Source organism: Equus asinus, chromosome 14, assembly GCF_041296235.1.
Source record: "Equus asinus isolate D_3611 breed Donkey chromosome 14, EquAss-T2T_v2, whole genome shotgun sequence".
NCBI lineage: Eukaryota > Metazoa > Chordata > Mammalia > Perissodactyla > Equidae > Equus > Equus asinus.
In genome coordinates, this window is record NC_091803.1 from 38038135 (window position 1) to 38058097 (window position 19963).

General features: G+C 43.4%; 2 long non-coding RNA genes and 1 other non-coding gene across 9 annotated transcripts in view; 1 reads left to right on the forward strand and 2 right to left on the reverse strand.

The window, feature by feature from the left end:
- Positions 1-2407: 2407 nt before the first annotated feature.
- Positions 2408-4030, reverse strand: LOC139040215 (uncharacterized). Its single transcript, XR_011494288.1, has 2 exons — positions 3042-4030; positions 2408-2761 (listed from the first exon to the last, which is right to left on the reverse strand). It is a non-coding gene; the product is annotated as an uncharacterized lncRNA (long non-coding RNA).
- On the reverse strand, positions 3964-4035 carry TRNAT-CGU (transfer RNA threonine (anticodon CGU)). Its single transcript has one exon. It is a non-coding gene; the product is annotated as a tRNA-Thr (tRNA).
- Positions 4036-4097: 62 nt separating this feature from the next.
- The window catches only part of LOC106847170 (uncharacterized), a 75198-nt gene continuing 59332 nt past the window's right edge, over positions 4098-19963 (forward strand). The window contains exons 1-5 of one of the 7 annotated variants that reach the window (XR_011494295.1): positions 4157-4426; positions 4833-4878; positions 5861-7188; positions 7532-7691; positions 8022-8221. This is a non-coding gene — a long non-coding RNA (uncharacterized lncRNA). Of the gene's footprint in view, positions 4783-4832; positions 4879-5860; positions 7189-7531; positions 7692-8021; positions 8222-19963 lie in introns of all 7 variants that reach the window. The other 6 variants (XR_011494293.1, XR_011494290.1, XR_011494291.1 and 3 more) reach the window with 6 other exon arrangements.

The following is a 19963-nucleotide window of genomic DNA, read 5'->3' on the forward strand; positions in this document are numbered from 1 at the left end:
CCCAAAAAATGGGCCATCAACTTTTCTCAATTAACTGTATCTCCTTATCACCCCTTCCGATCAATAAATCAATTATCCCTTTGAATGGCTGCCCAGGACACCTTGAGGTGGATGGCTCGTCATTTACTGAGCCATCCTGGCTGGTGGACGCTTACAATGTTGTCATCAGAAGAGCTCCATGAGAGGGGAAGCCAGTGACTGTGTCATCCCAATTTTAGAATGGGAGAAACTGAGGCACAGAAAGGTTAAGTGGCTGGTCCACGGCTCCCTATGGGTTCCCGGTAGATGGGGGGGGCAGCAAGAAATCAACCCAGCACTGCTCTTGCTCGATGCTACCACATGGTGGCAGTGTTGAGACTTGCTCCTGCGCAGCCTCTGTTGACCAACAGCCCTTGCACGCTAACACTAGGATCCTGGGCTCCCTCTTGCTTCAAAGTCCTATTAAACCCTTTTCTGCCACTGACTGTCACGACCCTTCCTTACAGGTCTTTCTAACTTTGAATAACAGAGAGGTGGGTTGGAAGAGTTTAATTTCTTGTTTCCCAGAAAGCCCTGGGCTCCTTATGCAAATCCACCTTCTCCCCAGGGGTCAAATTTGCACACGAGATCCCAGAGGGTCCCTCTAGGCCCACTGACACCTGCCCTCTTTCCTCCCAGCCCCAGCATCAGGGCCCTTCTTCTCTTCCGTTTACCCATCAAAGGGAGACCAGAAAGGGAGTCATCCACGGAACAAAGACAGCTGACTTCAAGGTGACTTTCAGACGTGAAATTCGTACAAGAGTTATAGAAATCCAAACATGGCTTTATGTATTCATGAATGCAAGTGGTTTAAATCAACAGAAAATGTCCTGCTTATTCAGACACGTGATCAGCCTCACCCGTCTAAGTGTAAACAGGACCCGAATCCAGCATTTTGCTCACTAGTTTCTAATTCTGCAGCCTGTGCCAAACTGGTTTTGCAGCTCTGTGGCATGGCCAGATTTCAACCAGAGGTGACCAGTTTTGAGATTCATGTGTGATTGTCTGGGCTTAAAAAGAAAAAACCAGCAGGCACTTCTCTACACGTGAATAAAGACCCTTAGATATTTTGTGCAATTTTTGTTGCATAAATGGTACCTACAGTAAATTATATAAATTGCCTTTTTCTGAAGTCCTTCTACACCTGGGGTTGGGGGGGCACCCTGTGGAGGGTAGGGTGGGGTGGGGGCAGTGGTAGGGGTGGATAAGAACAGGCTCTATCCTAGGATGATGTCACTGAGGAGGGGCTGCTTCTCTCTTGAGAGGGAAAGACAGGATGATCTGTGTGGGCATGCTCTGAAGATGCTGGCCTACTTGTGGGGGGCAGTGTGGTCTTTTTTCTTTAACAGGGAGGACTATTTTGGTATATATATATATATATATGATTTTTTCTTTTTTCCTTGAGGAAGATTGGCCCTGAGCTAACATCCATGCCAATCTTCCTCTGTTTTGTATGTGGATCACCACGGACGAGTGGCATGGGTCTGGGCCTGGGAACCAACCTGGGCCTCCAAAGTGAAGTGTGCTGAACTTAACTGCTAGGTCATGGGGTCAGCTGCTATTTTGTTTTTTTTTTTTTTTAAAGATTGGCACCTGAGCTAACAACTGTTGCCAATCTTCTTCTTCTTCTTTTTTTTCTGCTTTTTCTCCCCAAATCCCCTCAGTACATAGTTGTATATTTTAGTTGTGGGTCCTTCTAGTTCTGCTATGTGGGACGCCACCTCAGCATGGCCCAACAAGCAGTGCCATGTCCGCGGCCAGAATCCAAACCGGTGAAACCCTGGGCCACCAAAGTGGAGCGCAAGAACTTAACCACTTGGCCACGCAGTGGCCCCCATTTTGGTGTATTTTTAATGGGGAGGAACATAAGCATTCTTTTGTGGCACTTAAAAAAGAAATGAATGGATGCCCCAGTGGAGAGAAGAGAACACTGTCATTTATCTGTCTTAATTCTGGATCCTTCCAATGTGCCTGGATTGCAATAGGTTATCTTCATGTTTGTGGCCTTTGGAGGTGATTCTGGAAGAAGAAGATTGCCATGTAATACAATCCTCTTGTAGAAAACCCCAATAATGTGAAGGGTGACAGGATAAGAATGAAGGAATCCTTTCCACAGCTCCCCCATTCTGCTTCGTTCCCGAGAGGCAACAACTGTTACTTTGGTGGACATCCCTCTGTCCTCTGGCTGCTCACTGTGGGCGGGGACAAGCCGCATTCCCATTGCCAAGAGGAAAGTTAGAAATGCAGAGTCTCAGGCTCCACCCTGGACCTAGAGTCAGAACCTGTGTTTTAACGTGACCCCCAGGTTGAAGCGGCAGGGGCACTGGTGTGCACTAGTTTTATATGTCACTTGCGTATTTGTATGCATGCATACGCACATGCTCCTGGGTTTAGAATGTGGCTTTAAATTTTTTTTTTTATTGAGGTCACATTGGTTTAAAACATTATATAAATTTCAGTTGTACGTCATCCTATTTCCACTTCTGTATAGACTGCTTCGTGTTCACCACCAGAAGTCTAGTTTCCATCCGTCACCGTACATCTGCACCCATTTACCCCTTGGCCCTCCCCCCACCCGCTTCCCCTCTGGTAACCACCAATCTGTTCTCCGTATCTGTGTGTTTATCTTTCGCATATGAGTGAAGTGAAGTCACACGTAGAATGCGGCTTTAGAATACGGCGCTCTTTAGAAGAGTGGTTCTCCGTGTGGTCTGGAACTAGCAGCATCAGCACCACCTGGGAGCTGGTTAGAAACGCAAATGTCAGGCCCCAGCTCAGATTTCCCTATTGCAGAAGCTCTGGGGGTGGGGCCCAGCGATCCGCGGTTTAACAACCCTCCAGGGGATGCTGATAAACGCTCACAAGTGTGAGAGCCACTGCTGTAGGGTCGGGGACCCTTGGCAGCTGAGCGCTCCTGCCAGCCCCCCCGCCCCCCATCACATCCATCGCCACCTCTCGCTGTCCGAGCGAGCCCGCCCTGATTCCGGCTTGTTCCCCGAGGCACCCGCAGAGCCCCGCTCTACCAGCCATACACCAGGAGCTCCATCAACGCTTCCTTTAATCAGGAATCTCGAATTGATGCAGGTTTCCCGCAGTTAGGTCAGGCTGGTTTTCAGATTGTTCTAGACGCCAGCTCCTGGAGGTCGAGGTCATTGCGCAGTATCTTTAGATGCACTCGAGCAGGCCCGTGGGCATCCTTTCGTGACGCGAAGCAAACAGGTGCCATATGACGGTCGCCCCATTTCCTAAGGCCGTCGCTACGGCCAGTCCCTCTGGCAGCTGCTTCACGAACGCCAGCGCTGGCCAGAGACCCATTTTACAGAGGGGCAAACGAGGGCCCGGGGAGACAGGTCTACATTTTCATGTCAGAACTGCTCCAAGTCTGGGCAGGATTTCCTCTCTCTAATGCAGTGCCTACAACGGATTTCCTTTTAAAAATAGCGAGCCAGACACCAGCTGACTCTGGGTGTGGACTCGGTGTCAGGCGACGGCAGTTCTCATTAGAGGATAAAATTGGACTGCGATGTTCGCAAAAATGCTTCGTGGCCCTCGAGCCAAGCGCCATCGGCTGTGGGTTTCTTGCCCGGAGGGCGGGGGGACCTTGGCGGGCGGCACGGTTTCGGGGTGACCCCTGGGGCCCTGGAGTTTGCGACCCCGGCGCAGCCCGAGTCCTCCACCTTCCCCGGGGGACTAGGGGCCCGGGGACGGCAGGGGGCGCTGCGTGCCCGCAGGGAGCGGAATGCGCGGTCGGACCACCCAGACTTGACCTTCTGCGAGGGCGGCAGGAGAGCTTGATCCCAAACCGCGTGAAAACAGTTGGCCCGGTCGCCACCCAGGGGCGAGGATCTAAATGCGGAATGCCGACAGCGTAGACTACTGAGGACCACTCCAGAAAAGTGGTCCCACCCCTAAAAAGTCGCCCCCTGGCAGGGGACCAGCGACGCCAGGCACGGACGGGGTTCGAACCCGTGATCTTCGGTTTACGAGACCGACGCCTTACCACTTGGCCACCGCGCCTGCGTTAGAATGGCGGCTCAGCGAACCTCTATCCTGGCGTCGCTCCCGCGAGATCGCCCCGCGGGCACGAGCACGAACGCGAGCGCGCGCGCCCGGCCGCGGCCCTGCCCCCTCGCCCCAGCCAGCGGGGCGGGGCTCCCGCGGGCGCGCGCCGGCCGCTCCCCGCGCACTCCGAGCAGGCGGTTGGCCGGGCTTGGGGTCTCCCCTCCCTCGCGGGCGGCCGGGGCGGCGTTCCCGAGTCTCCTCCGCCTCGTCAGGAGGCGCGTCTGGAACTCGGGAGCGGGCGGGACGCTTGCCGGCCTCTGAGATGCTCGGGTTCGAATCCCAGCTCCGCCAGAGCTACTCCGCGACGCTGGACCTCCTGTCTCGGAGCCTCAGTTTCCCCTCTAGGGTGAGGCACCCGGGAAGCGGGGGAATGGTGGCAGTGCTCTTTACTATCCCAACCCCCGGGCAGCCCACGGGTGCCCTGCACGGAGCAGCCAGACGCTCAGCAAGGGCTGTTGGATAACTGGCGAGAGTTTTCTGAAATCAAAAGCTGAAAGCTCCTCTTCTCCCAAATTGCCACTCTTTGCCTAGCGTGTCCCGAGCATCGCCTGGGAGCTGCTTGGAAATGCAGCTTCTCCGGTCACCCAGGACCTGCCGAATCAGACCTGCTGGCGGAGCCCAGCAATCCGGGCGTGAACAGGTCGCCGGGGTGATGCTGCTGCGCGGGAAAGGCTGGGCCCCGCTACTCCGGGCGATTGATAGGTGCGTTCATATCTATATATTCACACGTGCCCTTTTGTTTTCATCCCCAGGGACTGAGTTTACAGTTCTCTGCACTTTGATTTTTCATGACTTAAGGTATGACGTGTTAACTAATACCATGGCTTGTAGTACATAATACAATATCACCATAAATAATAGCATATATTGTTTAATAAATATGATTAACAATTTTTATTAATTAATGTGATGTATAATATTACAGTATTGTATAGTAAATTATACATACTGCCGTAAATACTATAATATGGCCACTATGCATGGATGGATTACCTTATTCTCTTTAATAGCTGCATGGTTTTCCATCCAGCGGCTGTTATCACAACTGATTTAGTCAGTTTCTGGGAGTCAGGCCTTGGGTTGTCTGCAGCTTTTTTGCTGCACAGAACATTCTGCTACATGTGTCTTTGCCTCCTGGTACCAGTGGAGCTTGTACGGTATCTGGGGACATATATTAAGAACGTCCACAGCCCACCATGCAGGTGTGCAGGTAAATAGGGAAAATTAAAAATGCCAGGAAGCTGTGTTCACCAAGTTGCTTTAAATGTCAAGGTTTGGGCAGGTGAGTGGAACACGCATGGACATTTACCCTCAGACGCTGGGATGGGAACCCTGAAATGCTGCACCCAGAGTGCTTGAGATATTGTGCAAACCTCATCGCAGCTCCCTAATTAGAAAAAAAACTCCTGAAGAACATTTTCCGAATTAAAACATGCATTACTGATCATTGCTTCTGACTAGCTGATGATAAACTTGGTTCCATTGTCCTCCTCCTTCTTTTGCTGTTCATAGAGTCGTTGGAATTATTGTGCAGAGGTGACAGGAGCTTATAAAAAGCGAAAAGAAATTAGCAAATGAGAAAAAATCGCAGGAGAGCTGGGAATCCGATTCGAACGGGTGCTTTTTCCAGCTTTGTCGTCCGAGGGAGGGGAGGGAATTGAATGAGAGCGGTGCACCTGCACCTTGACGGGCAGGTAGGAGGCCCCGGGTAGAGCGCCCTACCTGAGCCCTAAAGTGGAGGACACAGGTGCTGGATGGTCTGACCGTGCTTGTCTCACAGGTGTAAGAAGCCCTGAGATTCCACAGATCTTGAACACCCTGATGGAGGATCCGTCTGTCCTGGCCTCGGCATCTTAGAGTGGTGCCTGCACACGTAGGTCCTCAAAAAGTATGGTAGAAGGAATTAACATGTGGGGTTCCTTTCTGGGGAACCTCCTTGACCGGTGCCCCCACTGCCAGGGCCTTCCTGGTGCTGAATAGCCCTTCCCTGATCAGGCAGAAACTTTCAACTTCTCAGTGATAAGGAGTTGTCCATTATTCACCCTTCTGGAGAGATCTTAAGTCCAAACATTTCCTGTGCCCTTATGGAGTCTCTGGGTCAGGTGGCCCCTGATGGTATTCCAGCCTCCCATAATGCTAGGGCGAGAAACCAAGGTTGGCTGAAGCAGCTGGTGCTTCCAGGAGCCTGGGAAGGTGACGTTTTAGGTGAGAAAGTGTCATATTGACCTGGTAACAAAGCCAGGTGATATGATAAAATACTTTTGGTCTTTTTGTTTCCTCTGTATGATTAAGTTGCCTGGGTCTGGATAATTTATAAGCATCTGTATTTCTTTTGTGTTGAAACTTAGTCACTTTTTTTCCCACTTTAGAAAAAAAATATATTCTTTTTAAGTCTTTTGTTTCTGCACCCCTGTCTCTGTGCCGGTCCCCAAAGCAGGAATTCTTAACCTGGGGCCCATGCACTGGAGACCCGGAAATCTGTGCATTCCCCAAGAGAGTGTGTAAAATGTGTGTGTGTGTTTCTAGGAAAGGGATGTCACAATTTTTATCAGGTTTTCAGAAGGGCCTCCTGAAGGTCTTAGAAGGCTGCGAGCCTTTTTACTTCCTTCCTCCACTTCCTATGCTTCGAGATTCACCTAACGCCGCTGAGACGCAGCAGCTGTCTCAAGTCGTTTAACCACAGTTGAGCTTGCTTGCAAAATTGAAGATGTCTCCGGGACACGCCCCACCCCTTGCAAAGCTGCCTCGGCTGCAGCCAGCGCCTCCATCCCGCGGCCCCTGCCGGGGGCCCTCCCCAGAGCAAGGACTGCATCCTTTTAGCAGCAGTGCACAGGCTGTGAGGGCGTTCACCTGCCGCATCCCAGTGGAGCCTTCCTTGTGGCCTGGCAGCGCCTCTCCCTTGAACCTGCACATCCCAGGAAGATGCAGACTGACTCAGGACGTCTGCGGTGGGGCCTCTTGAACCCCCTCCCAGGTCATGCAGATGCTGCTTGTCCAGACTCTCGCTTTGAGAACCATTGCTGTAAAGTCTTCTTGGAGAAATTCATTTGCACGAGGAAGAAGGGAAAAAAAAAAAACCCTCAGCCTTGGATATTTAGGTCACCTGAGGTAACAACAGCAGGCTTTTTGCTAATAACCTAAATCGAGACTTTACCTCAGGAAGGCTCGCTTAGCTCCTCCTAGCCCGGCAGCCACTGCGTTGGTAGTGATTTAGAACCCAGGACCAGAGCCGGAGGACACAGCCCCCTTTCATGGCTTTCTCGGCAAGATTCAGTGCTTTAGAGCAGGCTGTGCAACTCAGAAGCTTGGTGGGGCCGGGCCTGTTGTATGAACCTGTGAATTGAGCTGGTGTAGGACCCATAGAGTAGGGGGCTTGGGGCCACTGCACATTCCCACCGTAAATATAGGAGTGCCAGCTCCTTCTCACATCCTGTCTTCTTTTTTTTTTAAGTGAGGAAGATTGACCCTGAGCTAACATCTGTGCCACTCTTCCTCCACTTTGTATATGGGACGCCATCACAGCATGGCTTGATGAGCAGTGTGTCGGTCTGCACCTGGGCTCTGAACTCATGAACTCTGGGCTGACACAGTCTTGATTATTGTATTTTATGGTGAGTACTGAAATCAAGTATTTTACATCTTCCAATTTTGTTCTTTTGTTACCAAATCATTTTGCCTGTTCTAGTCCTTTATTTTTAGAATCACCTCATCAGTTTCTACAAAGCGCTTGCTTTGTAGATTGATTGATAGATTAGATTGATTGTAGATAGATTGATTGGCATTGCATTGACTCTATGGATGAATCTGGGGGAAACTGATGTCCTAACACTATTGAGTTCTATCCATGAATATTTCTGTCATTTGTTGCGGTTGCCTATGAGTCTTGGATTCTAAATTCATTTCTTTGGCATTTCATTATGTGAATTTCCCATGATTTTCAGTGGAAGAGGACCTGGAATGTTTGTGGTGACTGTGTTCACCTCCTTTTGGCGCTCCATCCAGGCACAAATCCCCGCTATGTGCAGGAATTGTGTGGCGCTCCCAGGCTGCCCCACGATGAGGAGCAAAGCAGGTTGTGCTGCCTGTGTGACCACCAGGACAAGATTCAGAGGAAGCCAAGTCTCCCAGCTTGGAAAGAGAGGTGATTATTGCTTCAACACCCTTAACAAAGAATGCCAACCAGATGCAAAATGTTGTAAAGATGAAAAGTAAAATTTTCTGCAGGAGAATTATAGTTGTACAGAATGCTCTTATTAGCATTTAACAGAGGACTCCTACCTTCTCAGCTCTTACTTTCTTCCTCCTACCCCCTCCCTCCTCCCTCTCCCTGACTTCCCTCCTCCCCCCTCCTCTCCTCTCCCGTTTTGCATCTTTGCCTGTACCTCCCCATGCACACGTGTGGAGGGTTCTTTTACGTAGATGTCAGGGTGTTGCTTTCCTAAGGTAACTTTGCTGTCGTATTTTAGCAGCTTTAAGCAAACAGTTCTGCAGACATCTGCTTGCTGGTGAGGGAGTGGCTGGCAGTGCCACCGGGCTACAGACGAGCCCCTCCTTTGTAACTTGGTGTGGATTTGGTTGGAGGAAGCAGAAACGATCAGCCACACATGCTGTGTGACGGCATGGCTGAGGTCTACCCGGCTGGTTGTGACATGTGTTATGGGTGTGAGTGTGTTGGTATCACACTAAACAAATTCCTGTGGTTCTTTGCAGTATTATGAGCTTGTAGGGAACAATATGTGAATGTCCCAAATTGGTTCCTTCACATATGTTGCCACTTTCTGCAAAGTGGTACCAGCCTCTTCCACGAACGATACAAGGTATGTGTTTCTCAATACAGCAAAGAATCATTTATTTTCCTTTAGTTTTATTAATATTATATGATATTTCAAAAACTCAGACTTTGACTCATCTTAACCAGGAAGTCATTTAGATAGATAGACAGTGACCTTTTTCTAGGCCTTGTATTTTAAGATCACTGTTACATAAATGACACGATCTGGGCTGCATTTTTTTTTTAACCAATACAAAGTTTTGGTGAATTTATGCTTGCTTTTGGGCCATCTTCCACACAGACCCCCTTCCCTTTTTAAATCCAGGAGTTGGAGCAGTGTATACATGGTTAAAGATGAAATATATGTTATGAAGTTGAAAGCGACTATTTAAAAATGTCATCTCTCATCATCAGTCGCCCATTATCATATCCCCAGCTTTTGGTGTGGGAGGTGATTATTCCCAGGGCTCTTCTTGGCAACGTGAAAAGATAAATGGGTGGGAGGAAATGAGAGCAAATGTGATGATAAATTTACTTACAGAGCAGAATATAGCTTTTGCATTTTTCCCTTGTGGCTTTTGCTTTAGTGTTGTAAAAGCATAAATGTATATGTAAGACTCAGGTGTAAAAATGAACACGGAATATGACTTTTTCCTTATTCCTTTACAGACACATTAGAATTTCTTCCATGGAAACATGAATACAATTTTATCAGAGACATCTTGTTCTCTCTCATTTCACGGTTCTTAGAAAGCTGTCACTGTATTTTCTGGTGACACTTTCTGTCTCCATAGCTGCTTGTCGGATGCCAGTTCAATGCGCTGGAAGTGTGGATGTTTCCTCTGGCATTTACCTCTGTGTGTTTGCCAGTTGTCAGGGTATGTGAGTGAGTGCTGGGTAATCCTATGCCATCTTTAAAAATGACACAAGGGAAAATATTTAGAGAAAGTATCAACACTGCATCCAGACCTCGGCTTATTGCAAATAAAAGCCAGTGGTTCCATTCAGGGAAAAACACCTGTAGAAATCCAGGGTGGCTTCCTCCTCTGGAATTGGGCTGTCTGGTTGCTTCTTCATGCTAGTTTGTGACTCTCCCCTCCCCACCCCCCCGTCACCACCATTCTGCTTTCTGTCGCTATCTGTTAGTTTGCATATCCTAGAATTTTATATACATGGAATCAAATGGTATGCAGTCTTTTTTTCTGGCCTCTTTCACTCAGCATCCTTATTTCGAGACTCATCCATGTTGTACAGTACTGTGTACTAAGAATTCATTCCTTGTTATCGCTGAGTGGTATGGACGTCTGAGTTGTTTCCAGTTTGGGGCGATTACATATACAGCTACTGTGAACATTTGTGTACAAACTTTTGAAAGGACATTAAAAGGCTTTCATTCTTCTTGGGTAAATACATAGGTGTGAAATGCCTGGACCATATGTTTATGTTTTTAAGAAACTGACGACCTGTTTCCCAAAGTGGCTGTGCCGTTTTACATTCCCACCAGTGGTGCAGGAGAGTTCCAGCTCCTCCACAGCCTCACCAACACTTGGTATGGTCCGTCTTTTTAATCTAGCCATTCTAACAGGTGCAGTGGTATCTCATTGTGGTTTTGATTAGCACTTCTCTAATAGCTAATGATGTTGAGCATTTTTCTTGTGTTTACTGACTATTCATCTGTCTCCTTTGGAGAAGTATCTGTTCAAATCCCTTATGCATTTTTTATTGGGTTTTTTGTTTTCTTATTGAATTTTGAAAGTTCTTGATATAGTCTAGATATACATCCTTTATCAGATATATGATAATCTAAATATTTTCTCCTAGTCTGTGGCACTTTTCATTCTCTTAACAGCTTTTCAGAGCAGAAGTTTAAACTTTGATAAAATCTAATTTATCTATTTATTCCTTTGTGTATCATTCTTTTCTTGTTATATCTAAGAAATCTTGGCCTAACTCAAAGTCACAAAGATTTTTTTCCTGTTTTCCTCTAGAAGTTTCATAATTTTAGATTTTACATTTAGGTCTGTGATCCATTTAATTTTGTATGTAATGTGAGTTATGAAATGAAGTTCACTTTTTTGTATATAGGTATCAAATTGTTCTAGTATCTTTTGTTGAAAAGACCATCCTTTCTCCACTGAACTGCCTGTCCACCTTTGTTGAAAATAAGTTGTCCATATATGTGTGGGTCTATTTTAGGCTCTATTTTGTTCCGTTGATCTGTTTGTCTATTTTTACACCAGTTCCACGCTGTCTTAAATAACATAGCTTTACAATAGGTCTTGGAATCAGGTAGTGTTCATATTCCAACTTTGTTCTTTTTTTTTTTTTGACTATTCTAGTTCATTTCCGTTTCTGTGTGGGTTTTAGAATCTGGTAACAATTTCTACAAAAAGGTGCTGGGATTGCAATAAATCTGTAGGTCAATTTGGAGAAAGCCGACAGATTGACAACATTGAGTCTCCCAATCCCTGGACGTGATATATTTCTCAATTTATTTAGGTGGTCTTGAATTTCTCTCAGCAGTGTTTTGTAGTTTTCAGTGTACACATTTTTCACATCTTTTGTCAGATCTATCCCTATGTACTCTGTATTTTTGATGCTATTGTAAATGATACTATTTTTTAATTTCAATTCCTGATTGTTCATTACTGGTCGATGGAAATGCGCTTGTGTTTTTTATATTGACCTAGCATCCTACCAGCTTGTTAAACTCCCTTATTCATAGTTGTTTGTACATTCCTTCAATTTCTACATAGACGATCATATCATCTGTGAATAGTCATAGTTTTACTTTTTTCTTTCCAATCTGAATGCCTTTTATTTATTTTTCTTGCCTTATTGGCTGGAACTTCCAGTGTAATGTTGAGTAGAAGTGGCAAGAGAGGACCTTCTTAGCTTATTTCCGATCTTAAGGAGAAAACATTGAGTCTTTCAATATTAAGCGTGATGTTAGTTGTGGGTTTGTCATCGACGCCCTTTATCAGGTTGAGGAAGTTTTCTTATGTTCCTGCTTTGTTGAGGGATTTTGTAAAAAACTAGGAATGAATGTCACATTTTGTCATATGCTTTTTCTGTGTCTATTGAGATATGGTTTTCAATTTTTTTAGGGGGTTAATATGGCAAATCACAGTAATTGATTTTTCAAATGTTAAATTATCCGTATAGTCTTCAGTAAATTCCAGTTGGTCAGGATGTATTATCCTTTTTATGTATTGTTGGATCCGATTTTCTAAAAATTTGTTTAGAAATGTTGCATGTTCATGAAAGATATTGGTCAATAACTGACTTTTCTAGTAATGTCTTTGTCTGGCTTTGGTATCGCGGTAATATTGGCATCACAGAATAAGCTGGGAAGCATTCTCTCCTTTTCAGTTTTCTAGAAGAGTTTGTGTAGAGCTGGTATTATTTCTTCCTTAAGTGATTGGTGGCATTCACCAGGAAAGCCATCTGGGCCTGGGGTTTTCCTTGTGAAAAGATTTTTCACTATTAATTCAATTTCTTTAATAGATATCGGGCTAATCTCAGGCTCTCTCTTTCTTCTTAAGTGAACTTTCATAGTTTGTACCTTTCAAGGAGATTATCTGTTTCACCTAAGTTGTTGAATTTATTGACATAACGTTTTTCATGATACTGCCTTATTATCCATTTCATGTCTGTGGAATCTATAGCGATGCCACCCCGCTCATTCCCCATGTTGGTCATTGTGTCCTCTCTCTTCATTGTCCTGATTGGTCTGGTAGAGGTTTATCAGTTTTACTGATCTTCTCCAGGGACCAGCTTCTAGTTCCATTAATTTCATCTATTTCTCATCAAAGTTCTGTAATTTTGCTGTTTCATGTGGTTTGAATCTGTTGTTAGGTGCATAAACATTTAGGATTCTTTTGACATCTTGGTGAATTTTATCATTATGAATTGACTTTATCTCTGGTAATATTCTTTGCTCTGAAATCTCTCTGAAATTTTGTCTGATATAAATATAGCTACTCCAATAATTGATTAGTATTAGCATGGTACACCTTTTTCTATATATTTACTTTTTTTTTTTACTTCCCTCTTTATTTATTTATTGTTAATTATTTTATGGAGATCATAGTGGTTTATAACTGTATAATTTCAGATGTACATTATTATATATCAGTTTCTGTATAGACTGCATTGTGCTCACCACCAATAGTCTGGTTTTTATCTGTCACCATACATATGTGCCCCTTTGTGCCTTTAGCCCACTCCCAACGCCTTCCCCTCTGGTAAGCACTAATCTGTTCTCTTTATCCATGTGTTTGCTTATCTTCCACATGTAAGTGAAATCATATGGTGTTTGTCTTTCTCTGTCTGGCTTATTTTGCTTAACGTCATATCCTCAAGGTCCATCCACGTTGTTGCAAATGGCATCATTTTGCCTTTTTTATGGATGAGCAGTATTCCATTGTGTATATATATACCACATCTTCTTTATCCAGTCATCAGTATGGGCACTTGGGTTGCTTCCATGTCTTGGCTGTTGTGAATAGTGCTGCGATGAACACAGGGGTGCATAAATCTCTTCAAATTGTTGATTTCGTGTTCTTTGGATAAATACCCAGTAGTGGGATAGCTGGATTCATATGGTACTTCTATTTTTAATTTTTTGAGAAATCTCCATACTGTTTTCCATAGTGGCTGCACCAGTTTGTATTCCCACTAGCAGTGTATGACAGTTCCCTTTTCTCCACGTCCTGTTCAACATTTATTATTTTTTGTCTCATTAATTATAGCCATTCTGATGGATGTGAGGTGATATCTCATTGTAGTTGTGATTTGCATTTCCCTGGTGGTTGGTGATGTTGAGCATCTTTTCATGTGCCTGCTGGCCATCTGTCTGTCTTCTTTGGAAAAATGTATGTTCACATCCTCTGCCCATTTTTTGATCAGGTTGTTTATTTTGTTGTCGTTGAGTTATATGAGTTCTTTATATATTTTGGAAATAACACCTTGTTGGATATATGATTTGCAAATGTTTTCTCCAAGTTGATGGGTAGTCTTTTTATTTCATTCCTGGTGTCCTTTGCCTTGCATAAGCTTTTTAGTTTGATGTAGTCATTGTTTATTTTTTCTTTTGTTTCTCTTGCCTGAGTAGACATTGCTAAGTCCAATGTCAAAGAGTGTCAAAGAGTATTTTCTTCTAGGAGTTTTATGGTTTCAGGTCTTAGATTCAACACTTTAATCCATTTTGAGTTAATTTTTGTGTATGGTGTAAGAAACTAGTCTACTTTCATTATTTTGCATGTGGCTGTCCAGTTTTACCAACACTGTTTATTGAAGAGACTTTTCTTTCTCCATTGTGTGTTCGTTGTTCCTTTGTCAAAGATTAGCTGTCCATAGGTGTGTGGTTTTATTTCTGGGCTTTCAATTCTGTTCCATTGATCTGTGTGCCTGTTTTTGTACCAGTACCATGCTGTTTTGACTATCATAGTTTTGTAGTATATTTTGAAGTCATGGATTGTGATGCCTCCAGGTATGTTCTTTTTTCTCAGAATTGCTTTGGCCATTTGGGGTCTTTTGTTGTTCCATATAAATTTTAGGATTCTTTGTTCTATTTCCGTGAAGAATGTCATTGGGATTCTGAGTGGGATTGCATGGAATTTGTAGATTGCTTTAGGTAATATGAACATTTGAACTATGTGTATTCTTTCAATCTATGAACTTGGAATATCTCTCCATTTCTTTGTATCATCTTTGATTTCTTTCAATAATGTTTTATAGTTTTCAGTGTATAAGTCTTTCACCTTCTTGGTTAAATTTATTCCTAGACATTTTATTCTTTTTGTTGCGATTGTAAATGGGATTGTATTCTTGCCTTCTCTTTCTGCTAGTTCATTATTAGTGTATAGAGATGCAATTGATTTTTGTATGTTTTGATTTTGTACCCTGCAACTTTGCTGTAGTTATTATTTCTAATAGTTTTCTGGTGGATTCTTTAGCGTTTTCTATATATAGAATCATGTCATCTGCAAACAGAGTCTTACTTCTTCCTTTCCAATTTGGATCCATTTTATTTCTTTTTCTTGCTTAATTGCTCTGGCCAAAACCCTCAGTACTATGTTGAATAAGAGTAGCAAGAGTGGGCACCCTTGCCTTGTTCCTGTTTTCAGAGAGGGATGGCTTTCAGTTTTTCACTATGTATGATGTTGGCTGTGGGCTTGTCATATATGACCTTTATTATGTTGAGGTACTTTCTTTCTATACCTGTTTTATTGAGAGTTTTTATCATAAATGGGTGTTGGGTCTTGTCAAATGCTTTCTCTGTATCAAGTGAGATGATCATGTGATTTTTATTCCTCATTTTATTAATGTGGTGTATCACACTGATTGATTTGTGGATGTTGAACCATCCCTGCATCCCTGGTATATATCCCATTTGATCATGGTGTATGATCCTTTTAATGTATTGCTGTATTCGATTTGCTAATATTTTGTTCAGGATTTTTGCATTTATGTTTATCAGCAATATTGGCCTGTAATTTTCCTTTTTTGTGTTGTCCTTGTCTGGTTTTGGTATCAGGGTAATGTTGGCCTTACTGAATGAGTTAGGAAGTGTTCTGTCTTCTTCAGTTTTTCAGAATAGTTTGAGAAGAATAGGGATTAAATCTTCTTTGAATGTTTGGTAGAATTCTCCGGATAAGCTATCTGGTCCTGAGTTTTTGATTACCATTTCAATCTCTTTACTTGTGCTTGTCTATTCAGATTCTCTATTTCTTCTTGATTCAGTTTTGGGAGGTTGTATGATTCTAAGAATTCATCCATTTCTTCTAGGTTGTCCAATTTGTTGGCATATAGTTTTTTATAGTATTCTCTTATAATCAGTCCTTTGTATTTCTGTGGTATCCATTGTAATTTCTCCTCTCTCATTTTTAATGTTATTTATTTGAGCCTTCTCTCTTTTTTTCTTAGTGAGTCTGGCTAAGGGTTTGTCAACTTTGTTTATCTTCTCAAAGAACCAGCTTTTAGTTTTGTTGATCCTTTCTATTGTTTTTTTAGTCTCTATTTCATTTATTTCTGCTCTAATTTTTATTATTGCCTTCCTCCTGTTGACTTTGGGCTTTTTTCTTCTTTTTGTGGTTCTGTTAGGTGTAGTTTAAGATTACTTATTTGAGATTTTTTTTGTTTGTTGAGGAGGGCCTGTATTCTTATAAATTTCCCTCTTAGTACTGCTTTTGCTGCATCCCATAAGAGTTGCTATGTTGTGTTTTAATTTTCATTTGTCTCCAGGTATTTTTTGATCTCTCCCTTGATTTCTTCATAGATCCAATGGTTGTTCAGTAGTATGTTGTTTAGTCTTCACATATTTGTGAATTTCCCAGGTTTTTTCTTGTCGGTTTCTAGTTCCATAGCATTGTGGTTGGAAAAGATGCTTGATATGATTTCAGTCTTCTTAAATTTATTGAGGCTTGCCTTGTTTCCCAACATATGGTCTATCTTTGAGAAGGTTCCACGTGCACTTGAGAAGAATGTGTATCCTGCTGTTTTTGGATGGAATGTTCTATATATATCTGTTAAGTCCATCTGGTCTAGTGTTTCCTTTAAGGCCACTATTTCCTTGTTGACTTTGTCTAGAGATCTATCCATTGATGTAAGTGGGGTGTTGAGGTCTCCTACTATTACTATGTTGCTGTTGATTTCTCCCTTTAGGTCTGTTAATAGTTGCTTTATGTACTTTGGTGCTCCTGTGTTAGGTGCATATATATTCATAAGTGTTATGTCCTCTTGGTAGAGTGTCCCTTTTATCATTATATATTGCCCCTCTTTGTCTCTCATTACCTTTTTTATCTTGAAATCTGCTTGGTCTGATATAAGTATGGCTAGACGTGCTTTCCATTGTTGCCATTTGCTTGGAGTATCATCTTCCATCCCTTCACTCTGAGCCTGTATTTGTCTTTTTGTTTCAGGTAGGAGGGCTCCCTTCATCATTTCTTGTAAGGCAGGTCTAGTGATGATGAACTCCCTCAGCGTTTGTTTATCTGGGAAAGTTTTTATTTCTCCATCGTATCTGAAGGATAATTTTGCTGGATAGAGTATTCTTGGCTGAAAGTCTTTGTCTTTCAGTATTTTGAATATATCATTCCATTCTCTCCTAGCCTGTAAGGTTTCTGGAAAGAAATCCGCTGAAAGCCTGAGAGGGGTTCTTTTGTAGGTTATTTTCTTCTGCCTTGCTGCCCTTAATATTTTTTCTTTGTTGTTGACTTTTGACAGTTTTAATATTATATACCTTGCAGAAGGTCTTTTTGCACTGAGATAATTAAGAGTTCTGTTGGCATTATGTCCTTGTAAGTCCTGTTCCTTTCCTAGGTTTGGGAATTTCTCAGCTGTTATTTCTTTGAACAAGCTTTCTGCTCCTTTCTCTCACTCTTCTCCCTCTGTAAGACCTATAATTCTTATGTTACTCTTCCTAATTTAGTCAGATATTTCTCAAAGAATTTCTTCACTTTTTAAAAATCTTAGCTCTCCTCCGCCATCTGAAGCATTGCTAGATTTTTATCTTCTAAGTCACTGATTCTCTCCTCCATAAGGTCTGCTCTATTTTTTAGTGGTTTTTACCTTATTTTTTTATCTCATTAATTGTGTTCTTCATATCCAGAATTTCTGTATAGTTTTTTTTTAAGGGTTTCAATCTCTTTGGTGAAGTATTCCTTCTGTTCATTAATTTTATTCCTGAGCTCACTGAATTGTCTTTATGTGTTTTCTTGTAACTCACTGAGTTTCTTTATGACAGTTATTTTAAATTCTCATTTAGAATGTAATCTGACTTCAGGTTTGGTTTCTGGAGATTTGTCATTTTCCTTCTGTTCTGCAGTGTTGCCATGGTTCTTCATGGTGTTTGATGAATTAATCCTCTTCCAGTGCCTTTGTGGTAGTAATCGCCTTCTCTTATTTGAGGATGGCTTTGGTTACTTTGGCTCTGGTTGCCTGGGTCTCTTGTTCTTCCACTGGCTTCCACTTGGATGCTGTTGTCCCATTCACCACTGTGTTGCTGTTCCCCAGTTTTCTGGGGGTGCTGGTTGCACCACTGCCAGGGGTGCTGGATGCATGGGTATTGCTGGTGGGGCTGGGGGACCCAGGGACACTGCTGATGGAGTTGGTGTCAGGGGTGCTTCTCCTGGGGGCTGGGTGCTCCTGCCCTGTCTGTTTGCAGGTGTGTGGGTTGGGCTGCTGCCTCTGCTTCCGTTCCATCAACGGTCATGAGTCATGGCTGCCACTGCGCTGCTGCCACTGCCCCTAAGACATTCAAACGTGTGTGTGGTGCACATATAGGGCTGCCGCCAGCTGCTGTTGCCTCCCTGGGGGCATTTGCACATGAGCAGGGCTGCAGCCGAGGCTGCCCCTGGCTACTGCTGCTTGGGTGTTTGTGTGTGCACGGGGCTGCTGCTGGCTGATGCTGCCTCCCCAGGGGTGTTTGGGGACACCCCCCAGCCACTGCCACTGCCACTGCTCCTTGGGTTCTCAGGCATGCATGGGGCTGCTGCTTGTGTGTTTGTGCATGCACAGGGCTGCCACTGCCACTGTTTCAGGTACACAGGGCTGGGCTACCTGCCTCCACTCACAGTCCCACAGGCTGCTGCATGAGGATCCAAGTCTTGGATCGCCGCTGCTGGGGGTGGAGGGGGCTTTAGTTCCACTGCTTTCCGGGGAACTTCCCCATCTTCAGATGTATAGTTGCCTGGATCTCTCAGGTGTCCTGTTGTGCTGTGTAGGGAACCCTCTGTTGGTCAGTGGATGTCTGTTTGGTTGTAATTTAGAGGGGAGAGAAAAAGGGAACCTCTCAATCCACCATGATGCTGATGTCACTCCCCCATCTGTGTTTCTTGTAGTCAGCATAGAGTTAGGATTTGCTTTTTTAGCTGTTTTGAAAATCTCTGCCTTTTAATTGGATTATTTAGACCATTTACATTTAATGAAACTGTTGATATGGTCAGGTTTAAACTTACCATCTTAGTATTTATTTTCTATTTGTCCCATCTGTTTTTTTGTTCCCTTTTCTCTCTTTATGTGCATCTTTGAATATGGGAGATTTTTATGGTTCCACTTATCCCCTTGCTTGGCTTATTAGCTATAACTCTTTGTTTTTTTAGTTTAGTGTTTGCTATAGGGTTCATAATATACGTCTTTAACTTATCATCATGTACCATTAAGAGGTATTATACCACTTCATGTGTAATATAAACTTTTCACAACAGTGTATGCCCGTTCCCTCTACCTGACCTTTATGCTATTGTTGTTATATATTTTACTTCTACATAGTTATAAACCCTACACAACATTGTTGTTATTTTTGTTTAAACAGCCAGTTATCCTTTAGGAGATTTAAATACTAAGACGAAAACTGTCCTTTACTTACATTTGTGGTTACCATTTCTGGTGCTCTGCATGTCTTTGTGTAGATCTAGACTTCCATCTTGTATCATTTTCCTTCTGCCTGAAGGACTTCCTTTAACGTTTCTTATTGTAAGAATCTGAAGATGATGAATTGTTTCAGCTTTTGTGTGTCTGAGAAAGTCTTGCCTTCATTTTTGAAAGACTTCTTCACAGGTTCTAGAACTCTAGGGTGACAGCTTCCTTTTCTTTCAGGACATTAAAGATGGTACTCCTCTATGTTCTAGCCTGCATTGTCTCCAGCAAGAAATCTGCCATCATGCTTATCTTTGCTCCATTATACATAGCATGTCTTTTCTTCTGGCTGCATTTTAAAAATGTTTAATGGCGGTAAAATTAACATAAATTTTGCCATCTTGACCATTTTTGAGCATACATTTCAGTGGCATTAAGTACATTTACATTGTGCAACCATCATCATCATCCATCTCCAGAACTTTTTTTTTTTTAGATTTTTAAAAAATTTTTTCCTTTTTCTCCCCAAAGCCCCCTCATACATAGTTGTATATTCTTCATTGTGGGTCCTTCTAGTTGTGGCATGTGGGATGCTGCCTTAGCGTGGTTTGATGAGCAGTGCCATGTCCACGCCCAGGATTCAAACCAACGAAACACTGGGCCGCCTGCAGTGGAACACACGAACTTAACCACTCGGCCACGGGGCCAGCCCCTCCAGAACTATTTTCATCTAGCAAACCTGAAACTCTG